Below are 18445 nucleotides of genomic sequence, written 5' to 3' on the forward strand. Positions count from 1 at the left end.
AATATCAGTGTAGTGCTGTCATTATAGGGATGCCACTGACAGAGGCAGATGGGGGCTCTGCCAGAGGAGAGCCACGTCTTATTTACCAGGATAGTTTCTGAAAACATACTTTGCTGACAGGGAAGCATGAATGAGAGAACACGAACCATCCTTTGTCATTAATTGATTGATATTTGCACCAACATTTGAAAGACTGACTATCATTGTTATGTCCCAGAGGCCTTACCCAGAGACTTGCGCTTGTTCACTCCTTCTAAATCAGGAACCAAGATTCTCCCCACCGTTTGCCACTTAGGCTCTCTCTTCCCCTGCCCTCCCACACATACCCTTTGTTTGACCCCATCAAAACTACAATGACTAAGCTTTAATAATTTTAATAATAAGCTTTTTATTGAAAGCAAAGAGCTCCGTTCACCCCCACCCATTTTCTTTGGCATTTGGAAGTTGGATCCAGCTTCTGACCAGAGATGCCTCACGGCTGATGAGTACGGATTTGTGCTGGGCGCAGCAGCTGATGCACTCTCCAGGGAAGGAAATTTCCAGTGTTCCTTGCAGTTCATCTGTTCTTTCTCACTCACTGGACGTACTGCTCTCTCTTTTTTCCTCTCCTTTGCCAAAGTCTTGAGTTAGTGGAGTTAAATCATTAAACAGATCCCTGCTGAACCTGAGTATTACACAAACATTTAAAACATATTTGGGAGAAAGACTGAAGAATCACATCAATCAACAGCCCAGGTAGATTCAGAGGACTCGGGAATATTAAGAAACCATCAAATGGTTCAAATGTTCCTGCAGAGCTTTTCTATAGAAGTTCATGTTCCAAATATTTTCAGTCTGTTCAATTCCCTTCCAACACGTGCAGCAGAATTATTTCCCATACCTGAAATGAAATCTTACAACGAGCTTTTCTATGTTTCTTGAATTCAACTTCTTTGAAGCAGACATAAGTTTTGGGCTGTATTTTTTTGCTGTATTTTTCATTATCTGTGGTAATACTAAAGTGGATAAATAACTATATTAAATAAACACATTCCCCTAATTTTTCTGCCTGGCTCCCCATAATTCTGCAACCGGGCATTCCTCCTCTTCAGTTCTCCTAAGCCTTATGGGCAGTTTCAATCAGATTAGGAAGCATAAGGTTCGAATAGGAATCTTATCTTAGGTTCCTAATTTGAACAACAAATTTGGACAACTGGAGAAGAAGCTCTCCTAGAGCAAGGTTTCCCTCCCAAGGACAGCAGAGGTAGATCACTGGAATTCCCTAAAGGCAGACCTCGTCCACCAAATGCAGATGCCTAGTCTTAGAGATAAAGACAGTGTTGTTTGTGGAGAAGGACAGAAGCACTGCAAGCAGAGCGGCTCACCAGCTTCCTTAAATTGAACCTCAGTTAGATCCTTAGGTTAGGCAGCCTTGATTACATCTTCACTGTCTACAGAACAAGGAAGATCTCCTGGAGGATGGAGCTCCTGAGATCATTTGTCCCCGCTGAGATGGGACACGTGGAGCTCAGCTATCATACTGTCTGCCCAGCAGTGGCCAAAGGGCCCTACACACGACAGAGGACAGGGCAGGGAAGTTGGGACTGTTATGGCGGGGAGCTGAAGAACCAAGAGAGAAACCCGGAAGAAGTAATTTGCTCCTCTTAGGATTTATTTTTGCTCATTAGTTCTTCTGCTCATAAAACATTTCTTCAAGTATGTCAGTTGCTTTTACTTACTCTTTCACATACCAAATGCATTCCATGTGCACCTGTGCAGGAGTAACAGCCAAGTCCATCCTTTCTGCACCATACACAAATCCTGTAGTACAGGAACATATCTTCTGTGGGAGGATTTACTGATATTGCAGGCCAACTGTCTAACTCTTACAGGAACAACCACTGCACTGATTCTTGCTTACATTTTTAATCTTTCTCTGGCTCTTGGCCATTTCCTAAGGAAATGAAACACGCCTGCATTGTTCCCTCCAGCAGACAGATGAGAAAAAGTCTGTTTTGAACTGTAGGCAGGTCAGTCTCCACTAGCCATTTTTAAAGAGATGGAAAAAAATTCAGCTCGCTTTAGGATTAATCCTACTCTTTCCCATTTAAAATCAATTTTCAGTTTTTGTAATCAGTTTGGTTGCCTCCCAAATCCAGTAAAGCGGATACTTTATTGCCAACTCTTCATTTCTGGTACCAAGTTCTTGATAAGGGCTATGTCAAAGACAACACTTGTTGATCTGCACAGAATTTTCGGTATAGCGTCTCACATAGGTTCTTTGTCTAAATAAAGCAGTGGATGACACATACACCTTCGCAATTATTTTTTCTAACGATCTCCATTTTGAAGGTTACAAAATACCACTGATGTTGTTTCAAGTAACAAGGATTCTTAGCATTCTAGACTTTCCCTTGACTAAGTACTTGGCTGAAATCCATTTTTTATGTATATTAGCATTCTAATCTCCCTGCAGCACTCACAAATTAATACTTTTACTCATTTGAATGAAGACACAACATTTAATAAGCCAATGTATAACTCAGCTGAGAAGACCAAGATTTTCAGCCTGATTTCAAAGTAACCTCAAAATGTAGCAAGTTTTTAACCTTGTGATTAACACAATGCAACAAGGTAAAGTCACCAAATACCTAATCACTATTACGAATCGTCCTCCATGGGAATTCAGAAGACAAATAAAAAACTGTTGCCTAATGAAAGCTTTAATGCCATGAGAGCTGAAACCACTGGCTCAGAATCAATTGAAAACCTGAAACAATAAGTTCAGTACACTTGATTACTGCCCCGCCCCCTCCCACCTCCCCCAGTTGGAAAACACCCTTTGTTCCATCCTATAAAAATTATGTTGTCAGAAAAATATGGTATTTTGTCAAGGATTTCTGCATCATGACTGTCCACTCACTTGGTGCTGGAGCAACAGTTCTGTCCAGGCTGTCCGTTCTGGGCAAATGGCCACAGAACGTGCACCAGTAGCCAAATTCCCAGCCAGTAGCTGAACAGTCTATTTGCATACTATGCAGATACACGGTGGGAAAACAAACAAAAAAAAAACCAAACAGAAAAGAAACAAACAAAACAAAACAACAACAACAACAACAAAAACCAACAAGAAACAAAACAAGCAAACAAAAAAAAAAAACCCAACCAAATACCTCTAGTAATTCCAAACCTAGAAGAGAAGGCAGAGAAGTTTGGGAAGAAACTCTATGAAGAGATCTGGATTCATATCTACGAAATCAGATTTAGTGTTCATCTCTATGAATGTACTTTCTAGAGGTATGTATAATGACATCTTTTGGATCCTGAATGAAAATCATACTGATAACATGCTGCTACAGCTCTGGTAGAGCAGGGCTCAAAGACTTCCTGGTGACCACAGCTGGGCAAATGGGAACCCCACACCTTGTAGTGTTGTACCTGCCAACAGAATCTGAGAGAAAGAAAAAAGGACAAAGCGGTTGAATCCATCTTATGGAGAAACAGTTAAATGTGATGAGCCATGCTTTCTGGGACGTGAGCAAATGCCTTCCAAAGGGAAGCAGAAAGTGGCCACCAAGTCGTACTTGGTTTATGCATGACCACCCTACTTAAACCAGTAAAACATAAAGATATATTGAACCAAACTAAAGTGGAAGTACATCGTAACCCTGTAAATACCCAACCCCATCATAACAGAGAAACAAAAAATAAAAGATTACGATGAAGAAAAAAAAATCAAAAAATACTAATTATAACCGAGATCCCAGCTAAAAACTTGCTACTAAAAAAGTTGACCTCAGTGTTTATACCATTACAACAACAAAAAACTTGTGAGCGGAATAACATAAAGAACCACAAAGGAGAAACAAAATAAATTTAACAAGTATTTATTAATCAAAAAAAGAAACAGAACGAAGATGAAAAGTTTGTATCCATATACGGCAGTAAAGTCCCCCGGCGCGCTCCAACTTCCCCATTAGCAAAGGCGCGCGTCCCCCGGCGAGCTCCCATCTACCCCCTAGCCAAGGCGCGCGTCCCTCTAAAACCTAACCTCGGCTGGCGCACTAAATCTAACCTCGGCTGGCGCACTAAATCTAACCTCGGCTGGCGCACTAAATCTAACCTCGGCTGGCGCACTAAATCTAACCTCGGCTGGCGCACTAAAACTAACCTCGGCTGGCGCACTAAATCTAACCTCCGCCGGCGCACTAAATCTAACCTCGGCTGGCGCACTAAAACTAACCTCGGCTGGCGCACTAAATCTAACCTCCGCCGGCGCACTAAAACTAACCTCGGCTGGCGCACTAAATCTAACCTCGGCTGGCGCACTAAATCTAACCTCGGCTGGCGCACTAAATCTAACCTCGGCTGGCGCACTAAATCTAACCTCGGCTGGCGCACTAAATCTAACCTCGGCTGGCGCACTAAATCTAACCCCCGCCGGCGCACTAAATCTAACCTCGGCTGGCGCACTAAAACTAACCTCGGCTGGCGCACTAAAACTAACCTCGGCTGGCGCACTAAATCTAACCTCGGCTGGCGCACTAAATCTAACCTCGGCTGGCGCACTAAATCTAACCTCGGCTGGCGCACTAAATCTAACCTCGGCTGGCGCACTAAATCTAACCTCGGCTGGCGCACTAAAACTAACCTCCGCCGGCGCACTAAATCTAACCTCGGCTGGCGCACTAAATCTAACCTCGGCTGGCGCACTAAATCTAACCTCGGCTGGCGCACTAAAACTAACCTCCGCCGGCGCACTAAATCTAACCTCCGCCGGCGCACTAAATCTAACCTCGGCTGGCGCACTAAAACTAACCTCCGCCGGCGCGGAGTCCCCCGGCGCGCTCCCACCTCCCCCTTAGTTAAAGCGAGAGTCCCCCGTCGCGGGTCCCACGCCGCGCTCCCACCTCCCCCTTAATCAAGGCGAGCGTCCCCCATCGCGGTCTCACCTCCCTCTTAGTCAAGGCGAGCGTTCCCCGTACCGGGTCCCTCGCCGCGCCCCCACCTCCCCCTTAGTCAAGGAGAGCGTCCCCCGTCGCGCTCCCACCTCCCCCTTAATCAAGGCGCGCGTTCCCTGTCCCGGGTCCCCCGTCGCGCTCCCACCTCCCCCTTAGTCAAGGCGAGAGTCCCCCGCCGCGGGTCCCCCGCCGTGTTCCCACCTCCCCCTTAATCAAGGCGAGAGTCCCCCGCTGCGGGTCCCCCGCCGTGTTCCCAAATCCACCTTAGTCAAGTCGAGCGTCCCCCGGCTCGCTCCCACCTCCCCCTTAGTCAAAGCGAGAGTCCCCCGTCGCGGGTCCCCCGCCGCGCTCCCACCTCCCTCTTAGTGATATCGCGCGTCCTCTGTCGCGGGTCCCCCGCCGCCATCTCACCTCCCCCTTAATCAGGGCGCGCGTCCGCCGTCGCGGGTCCCACGCCTCGCTCCCTCCTCCCCCTTCATCAAGGCGAGCGTCCCCCGTCGCGCTCCCACCTCCCCCTTAATCAAGTCGCGCGTTCCCCGTCCCGGGTCCCTCGCCGCGCTCCCACCTCCCTCTTAGTCAAGGCGAGCGTCTCCCGTCGCGGGTCCCCCGCCGTATTCCCACCTCCCTCTTAGTCAAGGCGAGAGTCCCCCGTCCCGGGTCGCACGCCGCGCTCCCATCTCCCCCTTAGTCAAGGCGAGCATCCCGCGTCGCGCTCCCACCTCCCTCTTAGTCAAGGCGAGCGTCCCCCGCCGTGCTCCCACCTCCCTCTTAGTCAAGGCGAGCGTCCCCCGCCGTGCTCCCACCTCCCTCTTAGTCAAGGCGAGCGTTCCCCGTCACGGGTCCCTCGCCGCGCTCCCACCTCCCCCTTAGTTCTATCGCGCGTCCTATGTCGCGGGTCCCACGCCGCGCTCCCACCTCCCCCTTAGTTATATCCCGCGTCCCCCGTCACGGGTCCCCCGCCGCGCTCCCACCTCCGGTTTAGCCATGATGAGCGTCCCCCGCCGCGCTCCCACCTCCCCTTTAGTCAAGGCGCGCGTCCCCCGTCGCGGGTACCCCGTCGCGCTCCCACCTCCCACTTAGTCAAGGCTAGCGTCCCACGCCGTGCTCCCACCTCCCCCTTAGTCATATCGCGCGTCCTCTATCGCGGGTCGCCCGCCGCGATCCCACCTCCCCCTTAATCAAGGCGAGCATCCCCCGTCGCGCTCCCACCTTCCCCTTAGTTATATCGCGCGTCCTATGTCGCGTCCCCCGTCGCGCTCCCACCTCCGGTTTAGCCAAGACGAGCGTCCCCCGCCGCGCTTCCACCTCCCCCTTAATCAAGGCGAGCATCCCCCGCCGCGGGTCCCTCGCCGCGCTCCCACCCCACCCTTAGTCAAGGCGAGCGTCCCCCGTCGCGCTCCCACCTCCCCCTTAGTCATACCGCGCGTCGTCCGTCGCGGGTTCCCCGCCGCGCTCCCACCTCTCCCTTAGTCAAAGAGAGCGTCCCCCGCCGCGCTCCCACCTCCTGTTCCCGTCCCCTCAACGGGCTACCTCCATCCTCACCGCGCTGTGCTCCCATCCTCCGCCACCGGTCCCATCCTCTGCCGTGCTCCCGTCCTCCGCCGTGCTCCCTTTTCCTGTACGTGATGGTGTTTGATTATTAACTGCATTATGCCCGTTTATCTCGGAAATAGGAGTCTAGGAGTACATGTCATTGAGGGATTGCATTTTTGGCCATATATTTCAGGCACTTGAGGATCAAGGAGTTGACTACTCAAGGGACTGGAAAGAGTCTGGAGAAGTCATGGCTGTCAGGTGAAGTTCCTCGTGTGCCATCAAGTTCCTGTAACCATCAGGAAGATCAACCTGATATCATGGTCATCTACGACGAGTTATGACTAAGGTACTAACACAACAGGAAGGAATATTTAAAATGATTGCCCTACCATCTCCAAAGATCTACGCTCATAGGGGAAAAAAAATCCACAAGTAACCCATCTCCAGTCTGCCCTGAAATGGGGCCTATCAGAGGTGGACCGGGTCCTTTTCCCTGGTGTTCTGTCCGTGTTTCAGGCTGTGACTCAATCGTTATCATACAGTGACTCAAGGAACTTACACGTCTGCACCTCAATGCTGTGCTAAGGCACACGGAAGGGAGGAAGACAGTACAGGATAACCAGCATGACTTCACAAAGCGTAGGCCCTGCCCGACCAAACTTGTCCCTTTGTGATTTAAGTGCATCAGTGATGTAAGAACGGAATGCTGTTTCTCTATTAGATATTGAAAAGGGGAGATGGAGCTGAAGAAGTAGAGTACCACGTATTTGGATTTCGTAACTTCTCCTTAAAAACGGCTGATGTTTACAAGTAGAAATACCATCTCTGTTAGTAGCACAGTTTAGAAATACAGTCGCTGAATGATGGGATTCATTATTGCTTGCAAAAATATTGTACGGCTATTCTGTTTGGATAAAAGACCCTCAGCAAAAGTAAAACAGACTTAACAAACATCACAGAAGTCAGGGCCTTTACACAAGGCTGCGTAGCCTTGCTCTGTGGGTAGGCTGGGATGGAACAGGCAGGCATCAAGACGCTCCCCTCTAACCTCCTTCCAAGCTTATCTCTAGGCAAGGATGAGCAGATGTCCAGAAACAACAACCAAGTACTGAATGAGCACCTGTGCAAACTTAACTCATCGGTGAGATATACTTAGCTAGCAAAAATTAATGCTTATTCAGTATTCACATGTTTAGTTGAGCATCAGGAAGATTGCGAACCTAAAATACTCAGCCAATGAGGAACCAGGGGAGAAAGAGCAATAGGGCACAAAAGATGGAACACTTTTCTCTACATTGAAAAGGATTTGAATGACAAGTTGTGTCCCTCAGGGGTCAGGGCCCTTGAACAACTTCATCAGGGGAGCTGGCCAAGACAGCCCCCAAAGGGCCCTTCCCTTCCCACTCTTGGTACAAGGACTTGACGGTTCTGGGTTGGGCCCCACTGGGCTTCACGCTGCAGCACAGCCCTGCAGCTGCTCAGCACCGCTGAGGAAAATGGCAACCGAAACGTGAGAGCAGCTGTACCCATAGTTAAAACGCAACTACTCACCGCCCACCGACGACCGCACAGCGCCATCCAGCGCGGGCTCCACAACCGCCGAACAACGTCTGCCCTCCACGAAGCGTTATGACGCCCGCCTTACGTCACGTGGTACGGAACAGCCCCTGCTACTGCAGACCCTGTCCCAGCCCCCCCATCATGGCGGCGGCTCCGCCCGGCCCCGCGGCCCGGCCTGGCCCTGGGAGCGGGCCCAGCTCTCAGCAGCAACCGAACCTGGGTATGATACTAAAGCTTTATATATATATGTAATCTATTATCTATTTATATTATTTATAAGTACATCCCTATAAAGTTAACACATCATGGATTCTATGTTTCAATCAACAATGTCATCCTGGACTTCCTGTAGGTATAGGATGTGTCTCACTTCACAGAACCGTTTGTGTTGGAAGGAATGCTTAAAGCCCATCTGGTCCAACTGCCCTGCAGTGAGCAGGAACACCTGCAGCTCCATCAGGTGCTCAGAGCCACATCCAGCCCGATCTCGGGTGTCTGCAGGCATGGGGCATCCACCACCTATCAGGGCAACCCTATTAGCATGAGCAAGAGTTGCAAATGTGCCCTGTTCACTCACATCACTGTCATTTGATATCCTCAAAAGCAATTTCATGTGGATAGTCAGCTATCTTTTCATTCCTTCCATTCGTTGTATTTCTGCCATTCACTGAAACCGGAGACTTGTTTATACAGCTATGTGAGTTTGATTTTTCTTGTAGATCACAGTCAATAGTGCTTTTACACAAGAAAGGTTAAATTCTTATCTCCTCAAGTCTAATCAGTACTTTCCTTCACCAAACATGCAAACCGTGTGCCTTAAGATGTGTGTGGATTATGATGCTGACATAAGGAAAATCATTTTCTAATTTTATTTTTATTTTTGTGTGTGTGTGTGTGTGTGTGTGTGTGTGTTGTTTGTTTGTTGGAAAGTACTTGACATTTTCAGAGATACAGATTCAGGGCTTGGTCCGTGCATGTAAAACTCCAGCCTGGAGGGTAATGAGCTGACTGAGAGCTCCCTCCTTACCTAAATTAAAGTCATTCTCTGAAAATAAACGGTGTTAAACTCTTAAAAACAAACAAACAATATGGGGAAAATTAGTAACACGTTAGGAAAAGAAATCTCTACTCAGAAGATAGCGAGGCACTGACAGAGGTTGCGCATTGAAGCTGTGGGTACCCCATCCCTGGAGGCATTCAAGGCCAGGTTGGATGTGGCCCTGGGCATCCTGAGCTACTGGGGGGCAGCCCTGTCTGCAGCAGGAAGGTTGAGGCTGAATGATTTTAAAGTTCCCTTCCAACCTAAGCCATTCTATGATTTAGTGCTTACCTGCTGATCTGAAGTATCTGCCATTTGGATATCTAGCCCTAGACAGGCGGGCTAAAGCAGAGATGAACTTACAAAGCACCACATCTGAATGCTATTTTGTTCCCTTCCGTTATCTAGAAAAGGAAACTAAATGATCAGCCTGAAGGCAGATGTCTGAAGTTTGACAGTGTGAATCTCATGTTTGTTTAAGATAAATACTGGCCTGGAGGAATATTTCAAACAATTAATTTTCAGCTTTTTACCGAAACGGAAAAAAACCGATTTGGTACTTCAGTTACAAATTCAAACATAGTTTTTAGAGCTTTGTAGATTTATAATGTTTACGTTACTGTGCATGTTCTTTCTGGCCATGCCATCTCTATGCTAGGGCTTTGTGTGTTCCCTTGAGTTGCACAAAAACCCTCTGAGGTCACCAGGATTTCAGTGTTGGAATGAACAAGCTCTTAAATATTCTTGAATTCAAGAATATTTACATACAGGGAGAACATTTTCTGAGGCAAGCAAACTGATTCTGGTAGACAAAAGGACTGCACGCCTGGATGTTTTTCTTTGTATATGCCAGCACGTGTGTTTCATGTGACCAAAATGGCAATTATTCCTGTCACAGAATGAGACCGGGAGTGCGACAAGATGATCCCATCGCATGTGTGATAAGATGATCCCGTTACCTGAACTGTGGGTGATAAATGTTGTGTTTTAGACACATCAGAGAGAGAGTACTTTTGGTCACATAATGAGGAAGGACTGTGATTTGTTTTGGTGGGTCAGAACGCAGATACTTCATCAGCGGTTTATGCTCTGTTCAAGTATGCTAAGAATATACCATTTGTCATTTAAATGAGCTCATTTTAATGTGCAATGAAGCATGATTCATGTTTCCTTATACAATTTTATTAGCCTTTTCAGTTTGGGTATTTATCTGTTGTTTTGCCTTTTCAGTGTAGACATTTGGATTATTGGAAGCAGCCCAAGCAAAACTGAATGAATGGACGGCATGCAGGTGAGGTTTGAATGCATCTCAAATGGCTCTGAAGCGCGTAAGATGATTGTCCTCCGGTAGGATGCAGTCCCATATTGCATGCATTCAGCTTTCTGTAGTGATGAGTCATATGGACCCAAATGAGAATAGCCACGTGTGTAAAATTGAGATTGGAGTACTTGCAACGATATCACCACAGCACTTCAGAGCTGTCCAGTGTTTTCAACTGAGGCCTTTTATCTTCTTCTTTTTTCCCTGGCAGGTATCAGGAAGGTTTAAAATCATTGGCAAGCCCGAAGGGAAAATATTTAATCCTTAAGCAAACACGATTTTAGTACCATCAGCTCCTGACAGAAATCCCCAATTAGTATATCTTTTATTTATAATGATATCGTATGTCATTGGTTTATAAAGACAGTATACCACAAATGTGCATGAGTAACAACAGAAAGCTTTAAATATTTAATCTGTATAAATCACTGCATTATTTTCATTCCAAACCGATGTCATTTTAAAACATTATTCAGTCCCATCCAAGAATTTCAGTTTTGGGGCATTTTGAAGTACTTGAGAAAAACATTTTTAAGTGGAAGTTTCTGAGGAAAAAAAAAAAAAAAAAAAAAAGCACTATAGATTTCAGAGCCAATATGCATCCAGAGACTGTGCAAGATGGTCATAAATAGAGGAGATGAGAGAGGAGAAGAAAAAAGAAGGAGAGAGGAGAGGAGAGCAGAGGTGTGATAGGAGAGGAGAGGGGAAATGAAAAGAAAAAAGAAAAGGAAAAGCAAAGAAAGAAAAAGCAAAGCAAAGAAAAGAAGGCATCTGGAACATCCATTCCAGATGTAAACTGATGTAAAGTACTCAGTACCTCTGAAAATGAGCTTGCTTACCACGTGCCTGAATTAGGATAGATTGGTGCTTTGAAAATGTGAGCTTGACAACTCGGTTTTGCAAATGTGCAGCAATGTTTGATATAACATTTCCATCACAGGAGATCCTGCGCACATCGCAGTCAGGGAGGAAACAGGATGTCTGGAACAAGCGCAGGTGATGCCTCTGGGCTTGACCTTGACACTGCAGCTGGTGCTTGCAGGGCTGGATTCCTGTCTTCTTGAGCCTTGTGAAGCTTGGCAGTGTACAACAGCCTACCATGCATCACAGGATGCATTTTCAGGACCGGAAGCCAAGCTGTTATTGTTATTTACAGAGAACCTTTTCGCCATATGGGAGGCTTTCCTTCTAGAAAAGTTTCAAATGCAGCAACCGATCCTGCACTGCTCTTCCATCACTCTTGTACAGGTCATGGTGGGACAGCTGGAAGCCTCTTTCTGTCTTCGTTCAAACAAGTACCAAAGAGAGTTTTACGAGATCCATCAGCAAATGCTGCAATCCAAGCACATGCTAGGGCAACTCACAGTCACTTTGAAAGCAGGACTGCCCTGTGATTTCAGCAGGGACTTCCTGAAAACACGTGGTGCAGTGTGGTCTTTGGCATTTATATCCCGTCTCACTTCAGGCATGGGGGAAAAAAAAACAACCCAGGAAAATTTAAATAAAACAAATCAAGATTAGTGTAATCTCAGCGTTATGAATGTATATGCTCCGACTTCAGGAAATTATCTTTTTCAGCCTTCCATCAACTCAGCTGTTGAGCATATGTTGGCCTTGGTTAGTTTTGTTATGTTTGAGGGCACAGACATCAGTATGTATCTAATATTTGTTTCATATCTCTGAGATTTACAATTGATATGTATACTTTAATACTTCTGATAACATATAATGTTTGTCTTCTAAATCTCTGGGACAGTGGCCATCAGCCTGTTCTTGTGCTGGTAACAATAAGTTAATGCACATGTGCATGTGTATGCATATCTATGGCTCTTGATATGTGACTATGTTGATAGTGACTATGACTATCAGTCAATGTTCATAAGATCCCTCTCAGTCTTCTCTTCTCCAGTCCAAACTCAGCCTTTCCTCATAAGGGAGATGCTATAGGCCCCTAATAATCTTTGTAGCCTTCTGCTGTACGCTCTTGAGTAGTTCCCTGTCTTTCTTGAGCCGCTGAGCAGCACAAGAGCCAGATGAACTTTCACTCTTTTCAAAACCACGTGATGTCGTATAGTATGGAATACCCCTTTGGCCTGTTTAAGTCAGCTGTCCTAACTCCATTCCCTTCCAGCTCCTTAGTCCCTTCACTGAGGACGGCCTTGGCTCAGTACAACACTACTTAGAATTGGCGTGTTATTAACACCATTTTTTTTCCTAGAACCAAAACATAACATCATTCCAGGGACTCTGAAGAAAAATCCATCCCAGCTAAAACTAAGACACCATGTCAGACACCATTCTGTCAGAGTGCCCCTCTGCTGCCATCTGTTACATGGCAAGAAAACATAATGGACTATTGGTGGGAAAGTTCAATCTACCGCCGTGCCACCAATGTCTGCTTCAGTCAACATAAATACATTTGTTATCTGTGAATTTTCAAATGGAATGTGTAGAGTTGCAATGAGACATTCAACTCAAAAGTCTGAGTATGCCTCTTTACTAGGCTTCTCTAATATACCAGAGAAAAGTATCCCTGGCTTCACAATCACGCTTTATTCACGCCATCGGTTTTTGTCTCCATTTCTAGTCTACAGAGAGAAGAGAGCGCTTTGGACTGTTAATTCATTCAGCATGTTTTCTAAGTCTACTCTGTATGAGCAAATTCATTTACCGACATTGTCTGTTTCTTTCCACTGGTAAGAATAGGAATTTAGATGTTAGTTCAGAAGTCAGCACTTCCTCTCTGATGTTACTTACCACCTGCAGGCACTACAGAGAGATTAGTAGGCACTATAGCAGTGTAGGCTACGTGAAGACACCCATCTAGTAACTTAAATCTGGAATACTTACAATGGCATGTCTTTTTGAGACTGAACATTTCTTTCCACATGTTTAATATGAAATTTCCTATTAAAGTCGTATTAATTCAAAACCCTGATACTTAACTTCTGACAACTCAAACTGTGGAAAGCGTGTCTCATTCCTGGGCCAACTACCGCAGTTTTCGGACCAGTATTGTTTCTTACCTGAAAGGTCAGGAATGTTGAAATACAGTTCAACAGACTTCCATTTCACAAGGTTCGGAGTCCAACTGTTTCCACCTTGAATGTACATAAACAGCTATTCTTTTTCTTCACGCTTTGGTTGGAATTAGTATCTTGTCAGCATGTAGTTTGATTATTTTGGAGTGAAAGATTTCTAGGATGATCACCATTCTGTGTAGTCAGTGCTCCCACTGCACTATACAGGTCTAGAACTCAGTATTTAAGTCTAAGTTTATTTAAGTTTAAGTCTAGAACTCACTATGACCTGCATTCAGTGCCAGACAGCCTACCTGAATGCCAGCCATTTCAGTCTCTGAAGATGCTACTCTACTGTTCTTTTTTTTATTTTTATTTTTTCCCTATCGTTTGACTGTTTTCTTAACTGTTATCACAAAGAAGTGAGATTGATCCAGGTCCTGCTTTTTAATATCAACTTTCTACCTTGCATTTAATACTATGGTTTGTTAGTCAAGGTTCAGACTACTTAGTCTTCAGGGTCAGGCAGAAAGAGGCTAATGAATAAATGCCTCTTGGCACTGTCATTTCTTATGTTCATACATGTACTCTCTAGGAAACAGACAGCGGCCAAATGAAATTTATTTAATATTCATTTAATCATGACCAAGAATTCATTGAATTTCTTTCGGTGAATGCTATCTCAAAGCAGAAACAACATTTTAAGCTCAAGGAGGGAAGGGTTAGGCTGGATGTCAGGGGAAAATTCTTTACAGAGAGAGTGGTGAGGGGCTAGAAGCGGCCGTTCCGGAAGGCTGTGGATGCTCCATCCCTGTAGGTGTTCAAGACCAGGTTGGATGGGGCCCTGGATAACCTGTTCTAGTACCAGATCTGGAGGTTGGTGGCTCTGCCTGTGGCAGTGGGGTTGGAACTTGGTGATTCATGGGGTCCCTTCCAACTCAAGTGGTTCTATGATTCTATGAAAACTCATGTTTTGCCAGCAAAAACATTGTAATAAGGGAAATGCAGTGGGTAGGCAGCTAAAAACAAGCACTAGTCTACACTTCCCTTCCGGATGGAAAAATGACTACAGTGATCAGGCTAGGTATCTTTAAAAGGCAATGTCTACCTGCATATGTTTGTGATTTCTCTGACAGCTTTTCAGATATCTTTGTGGAAATGCCTGAAGGATGGTTGAATTTATGGGGAGACTAGCACTAGCACAGCTTTGCATCTGCTTGTTAAGCTGTGAAAAGTAAAAAGAGATAAGCATGTGTGGAAACACAGAAACTACAACCAAAAAGTGAAATCCTCCAAACATAGAAAGAGAAATGATACCACTAAACACCACTAGATGGAAGGGTAATCAAAATAAACCAGAATATGAAGGAATGCTAGAATCACAGGGGTTGATAGGGACCTCCGAAGATTGTCTAGTCCATACATGTCCACCTTGCTAGTTTTAAATTTTTATTACTCTCTTTTTCTCACTGTTCTTATAAAAGATCTTAAAAATAAGTTTTGTGTCTAATGTACATTAAATATACTGTATATTTTATATGTGGCCTAAGACAATTCCTCTTCACTCTGCGCGGCCCAAGGTAGCCCAAAGGTTGAGCAGCCATGACCTAGTCCAACCCTCCTACTTCAGAATGTTCCTGAGAGTAGTTTGAATTGAAAGTTTGCACCTGGGTTTTGAATATCTCCAGTGGAGGAGGCTCCACCGCCTATCTGGGCAGTATGTTCCAGTGCTCTGTGACCCTCCAAGGAAAGAAGTTTTTTCCTAACGTTCAGATGGAATTTCCTGTGTTGCAGGTTGAGCCTGTTCCCTATCCTGTCACTGGGTACCACCTTGTGCTCTTAACCCTTACCCTTTAGGTATCTGTCAGTGTTCATAAGATCCCTCTCAGTCTTCTCTTCTCTGGTCCAAACATGGTCTCTCAGCCATTCCTCATAAGGGAGATGCTATAGGCCCCTAATAATCTTTGTAGCCTTCTGCTGTACGCTCTTGAGTAGTTCCCTGTCTTTCTTGAACTGAGGAGCCCAGAACCAGACACATTACTCCATATGTGGTCTCACCAGGGCATGCAGAGGGGGAGGATCATCTCCATCAGCCTGCTGGCCATGATGTCCTTATATGCATTCCAGATTCCCACTGGCCTTTTGGGCACAAGGGCCCAGTGCTGGCTCATGATCACCCTGTTTTCCACCAGAACATCTAGGTCCCTCTATGCAAAGCTCCTTTCCATCAGGTCAGCCCCTAATCTCTACTGATGCATGCAGTTATTACTCCCCAGGTGCAGGACTCTACTCTCGCCTTTACTGAATCTCATATGGTTCTTCTTCTAACTCTCCAGTCCGCCCTGGTCACACTGAATGCAGCACAGCCTTCTGGTGTGTCAGCCACTCCTCCCAGCTTTGTATCATCAGCAAACTTGTGGAGGGTGTACTCTACCCCTTCATCCATAGAGTTAATGAATATGTTAAACAAGAGCGGATGCACTATGAACCCCTGGGAACACTGCTATCCTCAGGCCTCTAACTAGACACCGTGCCAGTGATCACAGCTCTCTGAGCTCTGCCAGCCAGCCAATTCTCAGTTCACCTCGCTGTCCATTCCTCTGTCCCGCACTTCCTAAGCTCAGCTATGAAGATGTCATGGGAAACGGTGTCAGAAGTTTTGTTGATATCAAGGTAGACAGCATCCAGTGCTCTAACCTCATCTCTCCAATTAGTCATGAGAATCTTAGTTGTCATATAGTCGTTTGAGTTGGAAAAGTCCCTTAAAGATCATGTAATCCAAATCCCCCGCAATGAACAGGAATATCTACAGCCAGATCAGGTTGCTCGGAGTCCTGTATAGACTGATCAACTGAACTTGAAAATCTCAAGGGATGGAGCTTCGAGCCCATCTCTGGGCAACTTGTTCCAGTACTTCACTACCCTTACCATGAAGAACTTTTTCCTCATGTCCAATCTAAATGTCCCTTGTTCTAGTTTGAAACTATTTCTCCTTGTCCTGTCACAACAGACCCTGCTAAAGAGTCTGTCCCCTTCTTTCTTATAGCTCCCCCTTATATATTGAAAGGCTGCTATCAGGTTTCCTTGGAGCCTTCTTCAAGTCTGAGGAGCCCCAGGTCTCTCAGCCTGTCCTCGTAGGGGAGATTTCTATCCCTTGGGCTGTTTTTGTGGCCCTCCTCTGGATGTGCTCCAACAAATAGAAGACCACCAGACCGGTTATGCATTATGTCCTCTCAGTGAATCCATGTTGACCACTCCTGATAATCTTCTTCCAGGAGCTTGGAGATAAGCATAGAGAATAAATTGTTCCTTTGCCTTCCCAAGGACAGAGGTGAGGCTGACTGGCCTGTAGTTACCTGGGCCCAAGTTCTTAACATTTTTGAAGACTGGAGTAACACTGGCTTTTTTCAAGTCTTCAGGCGACTCTCTTGTTCTCTGTGACCTTTCTGAAAATTGATAGAGAGTGGTTTGGCAGTCACTTCTGCCAGCTCCCTCAGCACATGTGAGTGCATCCCGTTGAAGTTCATGGATTTGTGTGCCTCTGGTTTGCCTAGATGATCTCTGACCAGAACCTCCTCAACCATGGCGTAGTCTTCTTTTCTCCTGACTCTCTCTATTAACTGCAGTGCCTGGGATTGCCAGTGTGACTTCCAAAAGTACAGGCTGAGGAAAAGGCGGCATTCAGTAATTCTGTCTTCTGAGTATCCTTTGTCATTAGGGCACTCAACTGACTCAGCATCAGGCCCTAGCTGTCTTTTTGCTGTTTATATACTTAAAGAAGTCCTTGTTTTTCTTGACTTCTCTTGACAAGTTAAATTCCAAGCGGGCCTTAGCCTTCCCTGATGCATCCTTGCATGCCCTGACAGCATTCCTGTATTCCTTTCATGTTACCAGACCCTTTTACATATTCCATACCAAAAACTTACAGCCTCAAATCCTTTAAAAGGTTATTTTCCATTTTCTGCACTGGGGTGCCTCTAATGATAAATCCATTTATCTACACGTTAAGGAATAAAGAAGTCAAAAAAAGCCCTGGCAAAAGCAACTCAGATTTTTTTGCAGGTTTATATAGATGACATATCAAGAGCTATGGTTTGTGTGACTTTCTGAGGCTGGGCTATGAAGATATGAGCTATTGGAGGTGGTTTCTACAGCAAGCATATGGTACTGACATGGTGATATACCATGTCACAAGGAGAGATGAGTGGCTGTTTAGAAAAAAATGAAGACTCAAATTGGCCTATTAAAAAAGAACAAAACAAACAAACCAACAACGATCTGGAAAATCAAGATGAAAACAATCTAAAAAATAATTCTGAATGAACTGAAAATGTGTTTGTCACATTTCCTCATTATTTAAGTGACTTGGAAATCAAAAGCCACAAGAAGAGTATATGTTCTGTGTTGAATTAAGCCTCTCACAAGAATTCAGGACTCCTCAGAAGTCAGTGCAGTGCCACAAACGTCTTTTCCACATGCCATCCCAGCCTTTTCTTCATGAGGAGCTGCTGGCTGCCATAAGGAGTAGTGCCAGCTACTGGAGTCAGTTTGATGAAGGCAGTGGGTGAAATGTGCACTGCTGAGGTGGGTGGACTTGGAGGGGTGGTATTTCAGGGAACTGGTTGAAGCTTTGGGATGGGGCAGAGGGTATGACACTGGGAATGGGAGATTGTATATCCACTGAGCAGAGCTGAAGAGCAGGGCTGGGACTACTGTGAACTGCAGAACGAGATGGAGAAATATCACATCACCTAGGAGAAGATGCTCTTCAACCATCTGTCCCCAGAAAGCCAGGGGAACAGTCTGTGGCAAGTGGAAGTTCAGGAGCTGCAAGAGCAGTCTGTGAAACACCACTAAAATAAGGGCACCTGCTGGGGTGGGGATCTAGACACGGGCAGGAGAGACCAAGTGGAAAAGTTGGGAACTGTCTCTGTGAGGCTGGGCTGCTGGGGGCCTACAGGCTAGGGGAGAGGTTTTATTGGGAACACTGAGGTTAAGGGCTGTGTTTCAGGACTGAGCAGCAGTTTAC

General features: G+C 45.8%; 3 long non-coding RNA genes across 4 annotated transcripts; 1 reads left to right on the forward strand and 2 right to left on the reverse strand.

Moving 5' to 3' along the window:
* Positions 1-363: 363 nt before the first annotated feature.
* LOC146758491 (uncharacterized) lies at positions 364-8127 on the reverse strand. Its single transcript, XR_014934509.1, has 3 exons — positions 8028-8127; positions 6483-6556; positions 364-664 (listed from the first exon to the last, which is right to left on the reverse strand). It is a non-coding gene; the product is annotated as an uncharacterized LOC146758491 (long non-coding RNA).
* On the reverse strand, positions 3851-4844 carry LOC146758492 (uncharacterized). 2 transcript variants are annotated; one of them, XR_014934504.1, is made up of 3 exons: positions 4775-4805; positions 4439-4726; positions 3851-4126 (listed from the first exon to the last, which is right to left on the reverse strand). It is a non-coding gene; the product is annotated as an uncharacterized LOC146758492 (long non-coding RNA). The 2 variants fall into 2 exon arrangements; XR_014934503.1 differs by having other exon boundaries at positions 4439-4844.
* A 15-nt stretch (positions 8128-8142) lies between the features above and the next one.
* LOC146758493 (uncharacterized) lies at positions 8143-11922 on the forward strand. The gene is made up of 3 exons (XR_014934494.1): positions 8143-8256; positions 10306-10366; positions 11337-11922. It is a non-coding gene; the product is annotated as an uncharacterized LOC146758493 (long non-coding RNA).
* The last annotated feature ends 6523 nt before the right edge of the window (positions 11923-18445 follow it).

The sequence above is a fragment of the Coturnix japonica genome, chromosome 14 (genome assembly GCF_054131305.1).
Source record: "Coturnix japonica strain WE chromosome 14, WE-NBRP24, whole genome shotgun sequence".
NCBI classification, from domain to species: Eukaryota; Metazoa; Chordata; class Aves; order Galliformes; family Phasianidae; genus Coturnix; species Coturnix japonica.